This window comes from Lolium rigidum, chromosome 7, assembly GCF_022539505.1.
Source record: "Lolium rigidum isolate FL_2022 chromosome 7, APGP_CSIRO_Lrig_0.1, whole genome shotgun sequence".
Classification (NCBI taxonomy): domain Eukaryota; kingdom Viridiplantae; phylum Streptophyta; class Magnoliopsida; order Poales; family Poaceae; genus Lolium; species Lolium rigidum.
In genome coordinates this window covers 224,084,211-224,099,739 of record NC_061514.1, presented here as the reverse complement: position 1 = coordinate 224,099,739, position 15,529 = coordinate 224,084,211, and the positions used below count along the sequence as shown (strand labels likewise).

The 15,529-nt window shown below is 49.5% G+C and overlaps 22 non-coding genes and 1 pseudogene across 22 annotated transcripts; all 23 read right to left on the bottom strand.

Annotated features, from left to right (window-relative positions):
* Positions 1 to 8,602: 8,602 nt before the first annotated feature.
* LOC124679605 lies at positions 8,603 to 8,722 on the bottom strand. Its single transcript, XR_006995077.1, has one exon. It is a non-coding gene; the product is annotated as a 5S ribosomal RNA (ribosomal RNA).
* Positions 8,723 to 8,910: 188 nt separating this feature from the next.
* On the bottom strand, positions 8,911 to 9,029 carry LOC124679533. The gene has a single exon (XR_006995010.1). It is a non-coding gene; the product is annotated as a 5S ribosomal RNA (ribosomal RNA).
* A 187-nt stretch (positions 9,030 to 9,216) lies between these two features.
* Positions 9,217 to 9,336, bottom strand: LOC124679609. The gene has a single exon (XR_006995081.1). It is a non-coding gene; the product is annotated as a 5S ribosomal RNA (ribosomal RNA).
* Positions 9,337 to 9,524: 188 nt separating this feature from the next.
* LOC124679638 lies at positions 9,525 to 9,644 on the bottom strand. Its single transcript, XR_006995109.1, has one exon. It is a non-coding gene; the product is annotated as a 5S ribosomal RNA (ribosomal RNA).
* A 188-nt stretch (positions 9,645 to 9,832) lies between these two features.
* Positions 9,833 to 9,951, bottom strand: LOC124679958. The gene has a single exon (XR_006995372.1). It is a non-coding gene; the product is annotated as a 5S ribosomal RNA (ribosomal RNA).
* A 187-nt stretch (positions 9,952 to 10,138) lies between these two features.
* On the bottom strand, positions 10,139 to 10,257 carry LOC124679747. Its single transcript, XR_006995210.1, has one exon. It is a non-coding gene; the product is annotated as a 5S ribosomal RNA (ribosomal RNA).
* Positions 10,258 to 10,444: 187 nt separating this feature from the next.
* LOC124679946 lies at positions 10,445 to 10,563 on the bottom strand. Its single transcript, XR_006995361.1, has one exon. It is a non-coding gene; the product is annotated as a 5S ribosomal RNA (ribosomal RNA).
* Positions 10,564 to 10,751: 188 nt separating this feature from the next.
* Positions 10,752 to 10,870, bottom strand: LOC124679587. The gene has a single exon (XR_006995060.1). It is a non-coding gene; the product is annotated as a 5S ribosomal RNA (ribosomal RNA).
* A 187-nt stretch (positions 10,871 to 11,057) lies between these two features.
* Positions 11,058 to 11,176, bottom strand: LOC124679575. Its single transcript, XR_006995049.1, has one exon. It is a non-coding gene; the product is annotated as a 5S ribosomal RNA (ribosomal RNA).
* Positions 11,177 to 11,364: 188 nt separating this feature from the next.
* Positions 11,365 to 11,483, bottom strand: LOC124679563. Its single transcript, XR_006995038.1, has one exon. It is a non-coding gene; the product is annotated as a 5S ribosomal RNA (ribosomal RNA).
* Positions 11,484 to 11,670: 187 nt separating this feature from the next.
* Positions 11,671 to 11,788, bottom strand: LOC124679615. The gene has a single exon (XR_006995087.1). It is a non-coding gene; the product is annotated as a 5S ribosomal RNA (ribosomal RNA).
* Positions 11,789 to 11,975: 187 nt separating this feature from the next.
* Positions 11,976 to 12,094, bottom strand: LOC124679850. Its single transcript, XR_006995278.1, has one exon. It is a non-coding gene; the product is annotated as a 5S ribosomal RNA (ribosomal RNA).
* A 188-nt stretch (positions 12,095 to 12,282) lies between these two features.
* LOC124679690 lies at positions 12,283 to 12,400 on the bottom strand. The gene has a single exon (XR_006995158.1). It is a non-coding gene; the product is annotated as a 5S ribosomal RNA (ribosomal RNA).
* Positions 12,401 to 12,588: 188 nt separating this feature from the next.
* Positions 12,589 to 12,707, bottom strand: LOC124679601. Its single transcript, XR_006995074.1, has one exon. It is a non-coding gene; the product is annotated as a 5S ribosomal RNA (ribosomal RNA).
* Positions 12,708 to 12,893: 186 nt separating this feature from the next.
* LOC124679934 lies at positions 12,894 to 13,012 on the bottom strand. Its single transcript, XR_006995350.1, has one exon. It is a non-coding gene; the product is annotated as a 5S ribosomal RNA (ribosomal RNA).
* Positions 13,013 to 13,201: 189 nt separating this feature from the next.
* LOC124679643 lies at positions 13,202 to 13,321 on the bottom strand. The gene has a single exon (XR_006995114.1). It is a non-coding gene; the product is annotated as a 5S ribosomal RNA (ribosomal RNA).
* Positions 13,322 to 13,509: 188 nt separating this feature from the next.
* Positions 13,510 to 13,628, bottom strand: LOC124679551. Its single transcript, XR_006995027.1, has one exon. It is a non-coding gene; the product is annotated as a 5S ribosomal RNA (ribosomal RNA).
* A 187-nt stretch (positions 13,629 to 13,815) lies between these two features.
* LOC124679731 lies at positions 13,816 to 13,933 on the bottom strand. Its single transcript, XR_006995195.1, has one exon. It is a non-coding gene; the product is annotated as a 5S ribosomal RNA (ribosomal RNA).
* Positions 13,934 to 14,121: 188 nt separating this feature from the next.
* On the bottom strand, positions 14,122 to 14,240 carry LOC124679583. The gene has a single exon (XR_006995057.1). It is a non-coding gene; the product is annotated as a 5S ribosomal RNA (ribosomal RNA).
* Positions 14,241 to 14,428: 188 nt separating this feature from the next.
* On the bottom strand, positions 14,429 to 14,534 carry LOC124679792 (annotated as a pseudogene).
* A 186-nt stretch (positions 14,535 to 14,720) lies between these two features.
* Positions 14,721 to 14,839, bottom strand: LOC124679664. Its single transcript, XR_006995133.1, has one exon. It is a non-coding gene; the product is annotated as a 5S ribosomal RNA (ribosomal RNA).
* A 188-nt stretch (positions 14,840 to 15,027) lies between these two features.
* Positions 15,028 to 15,147, bottom strand: LOC124679744. Its single transcript, XR_006995207.1, has one exon. It is a non-coding gene; the product is annotated as a 5S ribosomal RNA (ribosomal RNA).
* Positions 15,148 to 15,335: 188 nt separating this feature from the next.
* LOC124679655 lies at positions 15,336 to 15,453 on the bottom strand. The gene has a single exon (XR_006995125.1). It is a non-coding gene; the product is annotated as a 5S ribosomal RNA (ribosomal RNA).
* Positions 15,454 to 15,529: the final 76 nt, after the last annotated feature.

Sequence of the window (15,529 nt, the reverse complement as noted above, 5' to 3'; positions counted from 1 at the left end):
TGACGAGGGATCACCTCGCCAATGCCTACGTATTGTAGACTTGGGTTTCGGGAGAGAGCGACGATGGAGATTCCGGGGACGAGATTAGGCACACGACGTACCCGGCTTCGGGTCCTCTCGGTGGAGGATCCCTACGTGCTTGCTAGCAATCCAGTATATGAGCATAATATGTTTACATGGTGCCGCCATAGGCGGAGCTATGTTGTCTATATTCTGTCTATCCTGTTCACCCCCTTATTTCGGGTGCCCTGGCTAGCTTTATATATGCAACCAGCCTAGGATTTTACAAGAGTCCTAGTCGACTACTTCTTCGGGTTGCCTTGTTGGGCCTTCTCCATATTTTGTCTTCTCCATATTGGGCCGAGCCAGGTATACTAATAATGGGTATCCGAAGGGTATGCCCATGTCAGTAGCCCCCGAGTTTATAGGGAAGTCGAAGACTTGCGTAGAAACTCCAAGCATAACCATCTCCGAAGTCGAAGAAATACAAGGCGAGGTCCATGTCGTAGATTATGTGTAGTGTAGATGATGTCGACGATTCTTGAAATTATCGGGTGTGCGGCAGCGCTCCCGATGGGAGTAGCCCCCGAGTCTATGGGCAAGTGCTTGCACTTGGGCATAGACTCAAGTTGTACTACTCGATGAAGAACTTAACTATATTCCTGAAGGACTTGATGAAATCCATGGGCTCCCGATGGGAGTAGGCTCCACTCGAATCGTAGAATCGAGTTGAGTCTACAAAGCTTGATTGTCGTAGATGCTGTCGAAGTTATTTTTCTATCGGGTGCGCGACCGGCGCTCCCGATGGGAGTAGCCCCGAGGCTACAGCCAAGTGTTTGCACTTGGGTGTAGGCTCAACTTGCTTGTAATTGACTCCACAATTTTTCCTCTTTCTTGTATCTTATCGGGAGGGTGAACAATACTCTCGATAAGAGTAGCCCCCGAGCCTATAGGCAGGTGCTTGCACCTAGGCATAGGCTCAAGTTGTACTACTCGATAAAGAACTTGACTATATTTACGGCGCAGCCCCTCTTTTTATCGACTCCAGTGCTGTTGCTATTTTTATTTGACATCCATATCTATATTATACGGGGATAATGGTAATTGGGGCTAGTTCATCCGACGGATCGGGTACTAGTTAACTGCTCTAGTGGCAATCCGCAAAAACCTACTTCAAGATCACGTCCCTGGACATGATCTCGGGATACTGGTGTAAACTTCGACGGGTGCCGCTTAAGGTCTTACCATTACGTCGAGTCCCGGTCATGTTTATCGGGTACCTAACGCGTCCGTTAGGATTTTTCTTCGTATCCGTTGATACGGATAAAAGTAGCAGAGCGCGAGTCTTTGGCGATGCCACGCCCGGCAGAACGGATCCGGGGTCTTACCTTCGCAAATTTGCGGCATTCAGAAATTGATCGCAACTTTGGCGTTCTGAGAATATATTGTCGAGTGCCTTGTTCGGCTGATGCAATGACCCATTTTGCGGGTTCTTTTATATTTTTCTCTTGGGCTTTATGAGACAGCCGAATATATTGGTTCTTCTATATTGTCGGGTACATCACCGATGCTCTTGCTCGGAACAATATGACGAGTCAATGAACCCGAAGATTTGTCCACCCTCTCTATTTATTTTTTTTGGGTTCCTCCTTGATGAAAATTTCGTCGAATTCCTTCTTCAGGAAAATTTCTTCGGGTCCTCCCTGAGGATAATTCTTCGGGTCCTCCCTGAGGACAATTCTTCGGGTCCTCTGTGAAGATAATTCTTCGAGACCTCCTTGAGGATAATTCTTCGGGACCTCCTTGAAGATAATTTTTCGGGACCTCCTTGAAGATAATTCTTCGGGACCTCCTTGAAGATAATTCTTCGGCAGCTCCTTGAAGATAATTCTTCGGCACCTTCTTGAAGATAATTCTTTGGCACCTCCTTGATAATTCTTCGGCACCTCCTTGATAATTCTTCGGCACCTCCTTGAAGATAATTCTTCGGCACCTCCTTGAAGATAATTCTTCGGCACCTCCTTGATAATTCTTCGACACCTCCTTGATAATTCTTCGGCACCTCCTTGAAGATAATTCTTCGGGACCTCCTTGAAGATAATTTCATCGAGTTCTCTTTTGAAGAAAAATTCGTCGGGTGCTATTTTGATTTCGTCGGGTTCCTCCCTGAAGAAGATTTCGTCGGGTGCTCTTTTGATTTCGTCGGGTTCCTCCCTGAAGAAGATTTCGTCGGGTTCTCTTTTGATTTCGTCGGGTTCCTCCCTGAAGAAGATTTCGTCGGGTTCCTCCCTGAAGAAGATTTCGTCGGTTTCATCCTTGAAGAAAATTTCTTCGGGTTCCTCCTTCAGGAAAATTTCGTCGGGTCCTGTTCTTTCTTGAAGACAATTTCGTCGAGTTTTCCCCGTAGACAATTTCGTCGGGTTCTCTCTTATATACTTTGAAATTTGCTTTCTCCTGCACAAATAAACAAACTTTTTCTATCTTTTCCTTGACTCTCTTTTTTGCATGCGGTGTCAGATGCTCTGATTCGATGATATGTAAAGTGAATATATGCCGCGCAGCCCCCGAGCGACGGGTGCGGCGAAAGTAAATGATAATCAACTTTGTGCAAAATAAAAGAACACTTAGCTTATTGGACACGACGAAATTGATGCGATGAAGTCTTCGAGTGCTGAGAAGAAGTCGATCTGAAGTAAAAAACCACGAAATAGCGAAAGTAAACGCCGCCATATTGTTGATGAAGAAATATTCGAGCCCCCGAGCACTTCTGGGGTGTTGTCATGATTATTGCTTAGACGCCGTGTCACAGTTGTTACTCGAGGCCAAGTCGTTGTCGAGCCCCCGAGTGTTTAGCCATGATGTCGAAATAAGTTGATGGAGTCGCGGCGTCATATTTGGTGAAGCCATTTAAGATGAAGCCATAGACAATAATATACGAAGATGAATCCCAGATGAAGTATTTTAGATGAATCCATATTGAAGATGCCATTAAATATAGAGCATATATTGAAGATAAATTCGTCGATATCATAGAGGATGAATTCATTGACCCGAAGAATCCAGTAATAATCATAGAAGATGAATCCGCTGATATCTTAGATGAATCCATTGACCCGAAGAAAATAAATCCAGTAATGGCCATAGAAGATGAATCCATTGACCCGAAGAAAATAAATCCAGTAATGGCCATAGAAGATGAATCCATTGACCCGGAAGCTCATCGGGTAGTATTGTATAAGAGTAAACTTAGTAGGATCCATATAGATGAATCCGGAAAAAATAAATTCACTGACCCGAAGAAATTAAATCCAGTAATAATCATCGATGATAAATCCATTGACCCGGAAGTGCACCGGGTAGTATTATATAAGAAATCAATGATCACCATATAAGTAAATCCACTGAACTGGAGATATAAATCTACTAAGCCGAAGAAAATACTGATCCGAAGAAGACAAATCTAGTAAGCCGAAGAAGATAGATCCAGATGAGGCCGATGGAATTGCGACGGTAAAGTCAGGCGGTGCATAGCCGAAAGTAGTCGACGCAGTAGATAGACATTGAGGTCAATTCCCGCCGGCTGAGATAGCCGATAGAAGATGTCGACGAAAAAGCCTTAGTGGTGGATGACGATGCTGGTTCTCTCGGATTTAATGACGGCGTAGAGTTCAATGGCGCCTTGCCGGATGCATACAAATAACATTATCTCGTGCCAGGAGGCAGCAAACTGGTCTTTGTCGGTCGGTCATAGACTCAACATCTACCATAGTAACATGAGTAGCACCAATGGACGAATCGAAGATAATTGTAGTAGCTATTGTATGCACATAGAAGAAGTAGGAGTAGTAGGCACTTAGCTTTTCTCTTCGATGGAAATAGTAAACCGATCAGATTCCGCGACACGTCTGCGCGGGTGAGAAAGCTGATGGTTCTTGTATGGAACGAAGTAGAGGTAGCGATGCTTCTCAAGTTTGTGTAATCATGCGCGAGCTGGGCGAAGTTGCTTGATCATAGTTGCGCTGCTCTCTATACTGTGTCAGCCACGGCTGTTTTCGTTGGATCCTTAGTCATGTTACGTCCTCTTCTGCGATGCTCACTGTTGTATTGATTAACTGCAACTCGATTTTTTGGTCGCTCGCGCATAAGGCATCAAGAGTTAGTATGCACGAATAAGTAAATAGTCTATCAAATCAAGTCAATCGTGCGCCATGCATGGCTATTCCTTTGAATACTTATAGCCTGCAACTGGCCGTGCAAAGTGCAAGCACGCGAATCCTAAAAAACTAATGAAAGAAAAAAAAAACATGTTACCGATCGAAACAGTAGATCACCGCTCTCAGGCCTTTTCCGAAACACACCCGATCTCCAGAACCATTGATGCCGAAGTTTAAAGGGTCTCGCGTAGATTGATAGGCGAATATGCAGTGGCGACTTCGCGCAGCCAAGCGCCCAGCCACGCCATTGATCTTGCTATTTCTTCTTGTCTTCAATTTCGTTGAGGATGCTGAGGATGAACTCGACGATCCCGCCCGGATAACGAAATCCAGTCGTCGCAAATTCCCACAGACGGCGCCAATTGACGAGGGATCACCTCGCCAATGCCTACGTATTGTAGACTTGGGTTTCGGGAGAGAGCGACGATGGAGATTCCGGGGACGAGATTAGGCACACGACGTACCCAGCTTCGGGTCCTCTCGGTGGAGGATCCCTACGTGCTGCTAGCAATCCAGTATATGAGCATAATATGTTTACATGGTGCCGCCATAGGCGGAGCTATGTTGTCTATATTCTGTCTATCTGTTCACCCCCTTATTTCGGGTGCCCTGGCTAGCTTTATATATGCAACCAGCCTAGGATTTTACAAGAGTCCTAGTCGACTACTTCTTCGGGTTGCCTTGTTGGGCCTTCTCCATATTTTGTCTTCTCCATATTGGGCCGAGCCAGGTATACTAATAATGGGTATCCGAAGGGTATGCCCATGTCACACAAAGGCAAACAATTGGATGCTAAGCACCCGAAACAAGAGTAAAGGAACAATGCTTCGGATTAACTTAGGCATTCTGGAAACTCTGAGACAAGCAACCAGATACGGAGTACTGGAGAAAAATAACCCAAACCCGTGTATCCTAGGGATTTGAATTGAGAGGAAAGAAGTGAAATCTTTTTCCAATCAAAACCAGGTAAGATGACTCAGCATTAGAGTGACACCAGGTAAGGAGTAAAAAGAATCCTATTCAGAGTTTTTGCAAGTAAACTTTAGCTTTCAAATAGTTTTCGCAACCACTAGACTCAACATCGACCAGTTACCAAGGGTTTCCTACAGGCAGTCCTGCTCTGATACCAAAACCTGTGGCACCCCCGGAATCAGGGTTAGACAAATACCAGATCTTCGTCCGACATAAGCCTAACCTTGAGCTCGAGAGACTACAGTGAGAGAATCGGTAACACAACAGTGACTCTACGACTCAAAAGAATATATTACAACTCTTAACAGAGTAAGATCCAAATTATTACACGCAGAGGTCACCGACCCAACATTCAACAAGCAACGGAAGCAAATTATGTTATTCTAAATAACAAGATAGCAAAGGGCTTAAGAAGCCATAACATAAAGCGACGTCCCAGCCCATAAGTCGCAGGCTGCTGCCTGGGAACTCCAAGCTAACCATCGATGTTAACGTAGAAACCACCTTCGGCTGTAGCGACTTCATCTGAAACAAACGCATGCAAAGCTGAGTACAAGGACTCAGCAAGACTTAGTACAACCTTTTAGCAAAGCGGGTATGCAGGCTTTCTGGTAGATCTTCTTTTGCGTAAAGCCAATTTTCCTTTGTAAGACAAGAGAGACGAGAAGCTCGACTACTCAGAACCTTTGAAAGGGGATAAGAGAGCGACATCTCTATCTCTACTGATCATCATCTTGTATCCACCAATCTTCATCATCTCGAACCACTATCCTCGGATTACCCCCTCAACACCCGAAGAAGGTATCCGTAAGCACACATTGGTTGCCAAGTTTTACGATTAGGTTCATGTTCTCTATGATCTCCACGTCCGTTCCCAAGTCGTCCATAACCGTGGACACGGCTTTTCGAAAAGATTCATAACCCTGCAGGGGTGCACAACTTTACCCACACGCGCCAACCGACTCTTAATGCCAATATATATTAGCTCTCTTCCTTGGAGAGCCGGCAGAGGGTGGTCGACCACGACCTTTACCTTGCTGTCGCCGAGACCATGAGTCACGCGCTAAGGATTGTTCCGCCGTAACGGGTCAAGTCCCGAAGTCGGTCCTTAACGATGTGTACCGAGGTGGGTTTCCCCAGAGGCCGCAACCCCCAGCCACCACGACCACGCTTACCTGCCTGTTATGTACCTTTAACCCCAAGCAAAATGCAATGCATATGACCAGGTAAAGCGCAAACTATGTGACTCATGGAATCTACTAGGCAAGTTAGTGAGTCGAGAGGGTACCATAATAGGGCCTCGTGTGGTTGTACGCTCGGTCTTGGTTCAAGAGGCGAGAACTCGGTTCCTAGGGTCGGCAGAAACGAAACAACCCACCACATCCCAATGTGGCCTCTCGTCTGAGCCTTTAATCATGTTTATCATCATCATCTCTAAACTTACCACGTCAACCTGTCATGCTAGATTCATATCATTGTAAGGCTCCAGTCCGAAGACCGGAGTAGTAGCGTAACAAACTAAGCATGACTAAGCATAAGAGATAAAGGCTCTCGCGACGCACACATGCCAAACCTAGTTATGCTAGGAGCAGTGGATCAGGGTGTCGAGGCTACAAAGGTCGGACATGCAATAGATAGGGTAACTCTATCTACCGATAAAAGACAGTTGAATCGTATGCGATATGTAGGAACCACAAGATAAAAGCATTTCGAAATCATAGATGAACCAGGTTAGGGCTTGCCTTGTCCCTCGGCGGATGAGTACTCGTTCTTCGGTGGCGTTGACGTCGGACTCCGGCTCAGATCCTAGCGCGAAGAACCAAATACCGGAAAGGGAAACAAACATTCACGACATGGCATAATGCAATGCGCATACAATATGGATGATATGTCAGGTTAAAGGAATTCGGTAAACCCTAGGTGCATTGTCAGATTAAAGGGGTTCCGACATCGGACCCCGACATATGAGAGGGGTTGATTTAGGGTTTCTACTAAGGCTCATATTTAATTGGTTCAAAGATGTATGAAACATGGATAAACATTTAGGATTTGTTTTTCTGATCATTTTGATATATAATTTCATATTTTTCTGATTTAAAATGAATTATTTATGAATTTCCCAAGTTTAATTCATTTTAAATCAATTTCAGAAAATTATATAAATAATAATAAAAGTTTAATAATTTGGACCCACTTTTCATATTTTTATTCTTTTCTAAACATTTATGAAATTACTAAAATTCTGACAAGAGGACCCACATGTCAATTTATTTCCTATTTAAATAAATACGTAAATGATTTACGGAAAATAGAAAAAGCTATTAATGACGTCACGCCGACGTCATGATGACGTCGGCGGCGCCATGGCTCCCCGTGAGCTCGGCCGGAAATCAATTGGGCGATTCAGCCCACGATTTCACGCGCGGGCAGGGGGAAAAGAAGCGCGACGACGTGGGGAACCTTTGGCTGGCGGCGCCGCCGGCTATTGGCCGCCGGAGCTCGGCCGGCGGCGAGCTCGAGCGGAGGCCGGGTCGGGTGCCACGGCGCGGGCGCGATACGAGAGGGGAGAGGAAGAGGCGAGGGCACCAGGGGGAGCAGCAGCTCACCACGAGCTCGATGCAGGGGTCGGCGACGCCCGGGGGGCCTCGCCGGCGGCGAATCGTGCCGGATCCGGCCGGTTACTGCGCGGGTAGGGTTAGGTCTAGGGGGCGCAGGAGGGTGCGGGAGAGGGGGAAAAGGGGAGCTAGGGCTTCGGGCGGCGGCGGCGCGCCTTTTATAGGTCGCCGGGGGCGGCGGCATCGATCCTGGCCGGCCAGACCATCGGGTGGCCGGCGTGCTGCCAGCACCTGCTTCGTTCGGCGGGGAAGACGGTGGGGGTTTTGCGAAAACCCCCCTGGGGAAAATGTTGGGCTGGTGGTGGGTTTGGCTGGGCCACTTGGGCCGTTCGGCCAGGGAGGGAAAAAGAGAGAAAAGAGTGGGCTGAGCCCAGGAAGAGGAAGAGAGGATTCTCCCTCTATTTTTCTTTTTCTGGTTTTATTTCTCTTTTCAAAATTCAAATTTCAAAACTATTTTTGGATGGAATTTGGGAACTCAAATTTCAGATAATTTTCTAAACACACATGGCTTATTAAAGAACAACAAAACCATGTTGCTTACTTTGAAAAACTTGAGAAATTTGAGTGAGAAAGAAATAGAGAGGGACTTGCATAATTGAAAATTGAGATGCAAACTTTACTCAAATGCAAACTATATGCATGAGATGCACATGAACACTCATTTATTTAGATAAACAAGGTTGGGATGTTACATTTCCCATCCCCACCGCCGTTTCCCATCACCTATAACCGAGCACGAGTGCCCGCAAAAAAATATCGCCCTAACTGCACCATGAATGTTGCCGCGTGACGCAAAAAGGAGGGATGCAACACGAGGACTTCCCAGGAGGTCACCCATCCTAGTACTACTCTCGCCCAAGCACGCTTAACTTCGGAGTTCTGATGGGATCCGGTGCTTTAGTGCTCGGTATGATCGCATCCGACATGTTCCGCACTCATTTTCCCTTATGCTTGCCCCTCCCGCTCCTTCTCTCCCCTATTTTGTACCATGCACATCCCGCTTTCCCATCCCCACCGCCGTTTCCCATCACCTATAGCCGAGCACGAGTGCCCGCAAAAAAATATCGCCCTAACTTCACCATGAATGTTGCCGCGTGACGCAAAAAGGAGGGATGCAACACGAGGACTTCCCAGGAGGTCACCCATCCTAGTACTACCCTCGCCCAAGCACGCTTAACTTCGGAGTTCTGATGGGATCCGGTGCTTTAGTGCTGGTATGATCGCATCCGACATGTTCTGCACTCATTTTCCCTTATGCTTGCCCCTCCCGCTCCTTCTCTCCCCTATTTTGTACCATGCACATCCCGCTTTCCCATCCCCACCGCCGTTTCCCATCACCTATAGCCGAGCACGAGTGCCCGCAAAAAATATCGCCCTAACTTCACCATGAATGTTGCCGCGTGACGCAAAAAGGAGGGATGCAACACGAGGACTTCCCGGGAGGTCACCCATCCTAGTACTACCCTCGCCCAAGCACGCTTAACTTCGGAGTTCTGATGGGATCCGGTGCTTTAGTGCTGGGTATGATCGCATCCGACATGTTCTGCACTCATTTTCCCTTATGCTTGCCCCTCCCGCTCCTTCTCTCCCCTATTTTGTACCATGCACATCCCGCTTTCCCATCCCCACCGCCATTTCCCATCACCTATAGCCGAGCACGAGTGCCCGCAAAAAAATATCGCCCTAACTTCACCATGAATGTTGCCGCGTGACGCAAAAAGGAGGGATGCAACACGAGGACTTCCCAGGAGGTCACCCATCCTAGTACTACTCTCGCCCAAGCACGCTTAACTTCGGAGTTCCGATGGGATCCGGTGCTTTAGTGCTTGGTATGATCGCATCCGACATGTTCTGCACTCATTTTCCCTTATGCTTGCCCCTCCCGCTCCTTCTCTCCCCTATTTTGTACCATGCACATCCCGCTTTCCCATCCCCACCGCCGTTTCCCATCACCTATAGCCGAGCACGAGTGCCCGCAAAAAAATATCGCCCTAACTTCACCATGAATGTTGCCGCGTGACGCAAAAAGGAGGGATGCAACACGAGGACTTCCCAGGAGGTCACCCATCCTAGTACTACTCTCGCCCAAGCACGCTTAACTTCGGAGTTCCGATGGGATCCGGTGCTTTAGTGCTGGTATGATCGCATCCGACATGTTCCGCACTCATTTTCCCTTATGCTTGCCCCTCCCGCTCCTTCTCTCCCCTATTTTGTACCATGCACATCCCGCTTTCCCATCCCCACCGCCGTTTCCCATCACCTATAGCCGAGCACGAGTGCCCGCAAAAAATATCGCCCTAACTTCACCATGAATGTTGCCGCGTGACGCAAAAAGGAGGGATGCAACACGAGGACTTCCCGGAGGTCACCCATCCTAGTACTACTCTCGCCCAAGCACGCTTAACTTCGGAGTTCCGATGGGATCCGGTGCTTTAGTGTCTGGTATGATCGCATCCGACATGTTCCGCACTCATTTTCCCTTATGCTTGCCCCTCCCGCTCCTTCTCTCCCTATTTTGTACCATGCACATCCCGCTTTCCCATCCCCACCGCCGTTTCCCATCACCTATAGCCGAGCACGAGTGCCCGCAAAAAAATATCGCCCTAACTTCACCATGAATGTTGCCGCGTGACGCAAAAAGGAGGGATGCAACACGAGGACTTCCCAGGAGGTCACCCATCCTAGTACTACTCTCGCCCAAGCACGCTTAACTTCGGAGTTCCGATGGGATCCGGTGCTTTAGTGCTGGTATGATCGCATCCGACATGTTCTCGCACTCATTTTCCCTTATGCTTGCCCCTCCCGCTCCTTCTCTCCCCTATTTTGTACCATGCACATCCCGCTTTCCCATCCCCACCGCCGTTTCCCATCACCTATAGCCGAGCACGAGTGCCCGCAAAAAATATCGCCCTAACTTCACCATGAATGTTGCCGCGTGACGCAAAAAGGAGGGATGCAACACGAGGACTTCCCAGGAGGTCACCCATCCTAGTACTACTCTCGCCCAAGCACGCTTAACTTCGGAGTTCTGATGGGATCCGGTGCTTTAGTGCTGGTATGATCGCATCCGACATGTTCTGCACTCATTTTCCCTTATGCTTGCCCCTCCCGCTCCTTCTCTCCCCTATTTTGTACCATGCACATCCCGCTTTCCCATCCCCACCGCCGTTTCCCATCACCTATAGCCGAGCACGAGTGCCCGCAAAAAATATCGCCCTAACTTCACCATGAATGTTGCCGCGTGACGCAAAAAGGAGGGATGCAACACGAGGACTTCCCAGGAGGTCACCCATCCTAGTACTACTCTCGCCCAAGCACGCTTAACTTCGGAGTTCTGATGGGATCCGGTGCTTTAGTGCTGGTATGATCGCATCCGACATGTTTTGCACTCATTTTCCCTTATGCTTGCCCCTCCCGCTCCTTCTCTCCCCTATTTTGTACCATGCACATCCCGCTTTCCCATCCCCACCGCCGTTTCCCATCACCTATAGCCGAGCACGAGTGCCCGCAAAAAAATATCGCCCTAACTTCACCATGAATGTTGCCGCGTGACGCAAAAAGGAGGGATGCAACACGAGGACTTCCCAGGAGGTCACCCATCCTAGTACTACTCTCGCCCAAGCACGCTTAACTTCGGAGTTCTGATGGGATCCGGTGCTTTAGTGCTGGTATGATCGCATCCGACATGTTCTGCACTCATTTTCCCTTATGCTTGCCCCTCCCGCTCCTTCTCTCCCCTATTTTGTACCATGCACATCCCGCTTTCCCATCCCCACCGCCGTTTCCCATCACCTATAGCCGAGCACGAGTGCCCGCAAAAAATATCGCCCTAACTTCACCATGAATGTTGCCGCGTGACGCAAAAAGGAGGGATGCAACACGAGGACTTCCCAGGAGGTCACCCATCCTAGTACTACTCTCGCCCAAGCACGCTTAACTTCGGAGTTCGATGGGATCCGGTGCTTTAGTGCTGGTATGATCGCATCCGACATGTTCTGCACTCATTTTCCCTTATGCTTGCCCCTCCCGCTCCTTCTCTCCCCTATTTTGTACCATGCACATCCCGCTTTCCCATCCCCACCGCCGTTTCCCATCACCTATAGCCGAGCACGAGTGCCCGCAAAAAATATCGCCCTAACTTCACCATGAATGTTGCCGCGTGACGCAAAAAGGAGGGATGCAACACGAGGACTTCCCGGGAGGTCACCCATCCTAGTACTACTCTCGCCCAAGCACGCTTAACTTCGGAGTTCTGATGGGATCCGGTGCTTTAGTGCTGGTATGATCGCATCCGACATGTTCTGCACTCATTTTCCCTTATGCTTGCCCCTCCCGCTCCTTCTCTCCCCTATTTTGTACCATGCACATCCCGCTTTCCCATCCCCACCGCCGTTTCCCATCACCTATAGCCGAGCACGAGTGCCCGCAAAAAAATATCGCCCTAACTTCACCATGAATGTTGCCGCGTGACGCAAAAAGGAGGGATGCAACACGAGGACTTCCCAGGAGGTCACCCATCCTAGTACTACTCTCGCCCAAGCACGCTTAACTCGGAGTTCCGATGGGATCCGGTGCTTTAGTGCTGGTATGATCGCATCCGACATGTTCTGCACTCATTTTCCCTTATGCTTGCCCCTCCCGCTCCTTCTCTCCCCTATTTTGTACCATGCACATCCCGCTTTCCCATCCCCACCGCCGTTTCCCATCACCTATAGCCGAGCACGAGTGCCCGCAAAAAAATATCGCCCTAACTTCACCATGAATGTTGCCGCGTGACGCAAAAAGGAGGGATGCAACACGAGGACTTCCTCGGAGGTCACCCATCCTAGTACTACTCTCGCCCAAGCACGCTTAACTTCGGAGTTCTGATGGGATCCGGTGCTTTAGTGCTGGTATGATCGCATCCGACATGTTCTGCACTCATTTTCCCTTATGCTTGCCCCTCCCGCTCCTTCTCTCCCCTATTTTGTACCATGCACATCCCGCTTTCCCATCCCACCGCCGTTTCCCATCACCTATAGCCGAGCACGAGTGCCCGCAAAAAATATCGCCCTAACTTCACCATGAATGTTGCCGCGTGACGCAAAAAGGAGGGATGCAACACGAGGACTTCCCAGGAGGTCACCCATCCTAGTACTACTCTCGCCCAAGCACGCTTAACTTCGGAGTTCCGATGGGATCCGGTGCTTTAGTGCTGGTATGATCGCATCCGACATGTTCTCGCACTCATTTTCCCTTATGCTTGCCCCTCCCGCTCCTTCTCTCCCCTATTTTGTACCATGCACATCCCGCTTTCCCATCCCCACCGCCGTTTCCCATCACCTATAGCCGAGCACGAGTGCCCGCAAAAAAATATCGCCCTAACTTCACCATGAATGTTGCCGCGTGACGCAAAAAGGAGGGATGCAACACGAGGACTTCCCAGGAGGTCACCCATCCTAGTACTACTCTCGCCCAAGCACGCTTAACTTCGGAGTTCCGATGGGATCCGGTGCTTTAGTGCTCGGTATGATCGCATCCGACATGTTCTGCACTCATTTTCCCTTATGCTTGCCCCTCCCGCTCCTTCTCTCCCCTATTTTGTACCATGCACATCCCGCTTTCCCATCCCCACCGCCGTTTCCCATCACCTATAGCCGAGCACGAGTGCCCGCAAAAAAATATCGCCCTAACTTCACCATGAATGTTGCCGCGTGACGCAAAAAGGAGGGATGCAACACGAGGACTTCCCAGGAGGTCACCCATCCTAGTACTACTCTCGCCCAAGCACGCTTAACTTCGGAGTTCTGATGGGATCCGGTGCTTTAGTGCTGGTATGATCGCATCCGACATGTTCTGCACTCATTTTCCCTTATGCTTGCCCCTCCCGCTCCTTCTCTCCCCTATTTTGTACCATGCACATCCCGCTTTCCCATCCCCACCGCCGTTTCCCATCACCTATAGCCGAGCACGAGTGCCCGCAAAAAATATCGCCCTAACTTCACCATGAATGTTGCCGCGTGACGCAAAAAGGAGGGATGCAACACGAGGACTTCCCGGAGGTCACCCATCCTAGTACTACTCTCGCCCAAGCACGCTTAACTTCGGAGTTTCGATGGGATCCGGTGCTTTAGTGCTGGTATGATCGCATCCGACATGTTCTGCACTCATTTTCCCTTATGCTTGCCCCTCCCGCTCCTTCTCTCCCCTATTTTGTACCATGCACATCCCGCTTTCCCATCCCCACCGCCGTTTCCCATCACCTATAGCCGAGCACGAGTGCCCGCAAAAAAATATCGCCCTAACTTCACCATGAATGTTGCCGCGTGACGCAAAAAGGAGGGATGCAACACGAGGACTTCCCGGGAGGTCACCCATCCTAGTACTACTCTCGCCCAAGCACGCTTAACTTCGGAGTTCTGATGGGATCTGGTGCTTTAGTGCTGGTATGATCGCATCCGACATGTTCTGCACTCATTTTCCCTTATGCTTGCCCCTCCCGCTCCTTCTCTCCCCTATTTTGTACCATGCACATCCCGCTTTCCCATCCCCACCGCCGTTTCCCATCACCTATAGCCGAGCACGAGTGCCCGCAAAAAAATATCGCCCTAACTTCACCATGAATGTTGCCGCGTGACGCAAAAAGGAGGGATGCAACACGAGGTCACCCATCCTAGTACTACTCTCGCCCAAGCACGCTTAACTTCGGAGTTCTGATGGGATCCGGTGCTTTAGTGCTGGTATGATCGCATCCGACATGTTCTGCACTCATTTTCCCTTATGCTTGCCCCTCCCGCTCCTTCTCTCCCCTATTTTGTACCATGCACATCCCGCTTTCCCATCCCCACGCCGTTTCCCATCACCTATAGCCGAGCACGAGTGCCCGCAAAAAAATATCGCCCTAACTTCACCATGAATGTTGCCGCGTGACGCAAAAGGAGGGATGCAACACGAGGACTTCCCGGGAGGTCACCCATCCTAGTACTACTCTCGCCCAAGCACGCTTAACTTCGGAGTTCCGATGGGATCCGGTGCTTTAGTGTTGGTATGATCGCATCCGACATGTTCTGCACTCATTTTCCCTTATGCTTGCCCCTCCCGCTCCTTCTCTCCCCTATTTTGTACCATGCACATCCCGCTTTCCCATCCCCACCGCCGTTTCCCATCACCTATAGCCGAGCACGAGTGCCCGCAAAAAAATATCGCCCTAACTTCACCATGAATGTTGCCGCGTGACGCAAAAAGGAGGGATGCAACACGAGGACTTCCCGGGAGGTCACCCATCCTAGTACTACTCTCGCCCAAGCACGCTTAACTTCGGAGTTACGATGGGATCCGGTGCTTTAGTGCTCGGTATGATCGCATCCGACATGTTCTGCACTCATTTTCCCTTATGCTTGCCCCTCCCGCTCCTTCTCTCCCCTATTTTGTACCATGCACATCCCGCTTTCCCATCCCCACCGCCGTTTCCCATCACCTATAGCCGAGCACGAGTGCCCGCAAAAAAATATCGCCCTAACTTCACCATGAATGTTGCCGCGTGACGCAAAAAGGAGGGATGCAACACGAGGACTTCCCGGGAGGTCACCCATCCTAGTACTACTCTCGCCCAAGCACGCTTAACTTCGGAGTTCGATGGGATCCGGTGCTTTAGTGCTGGTATGATCGCATCCGACATGTTCTCGCACTCATTTTCCCTTATGCTTGCCCCTCCCGCTCCTTCTCTCCCCTATTTTGTACCATGCACAT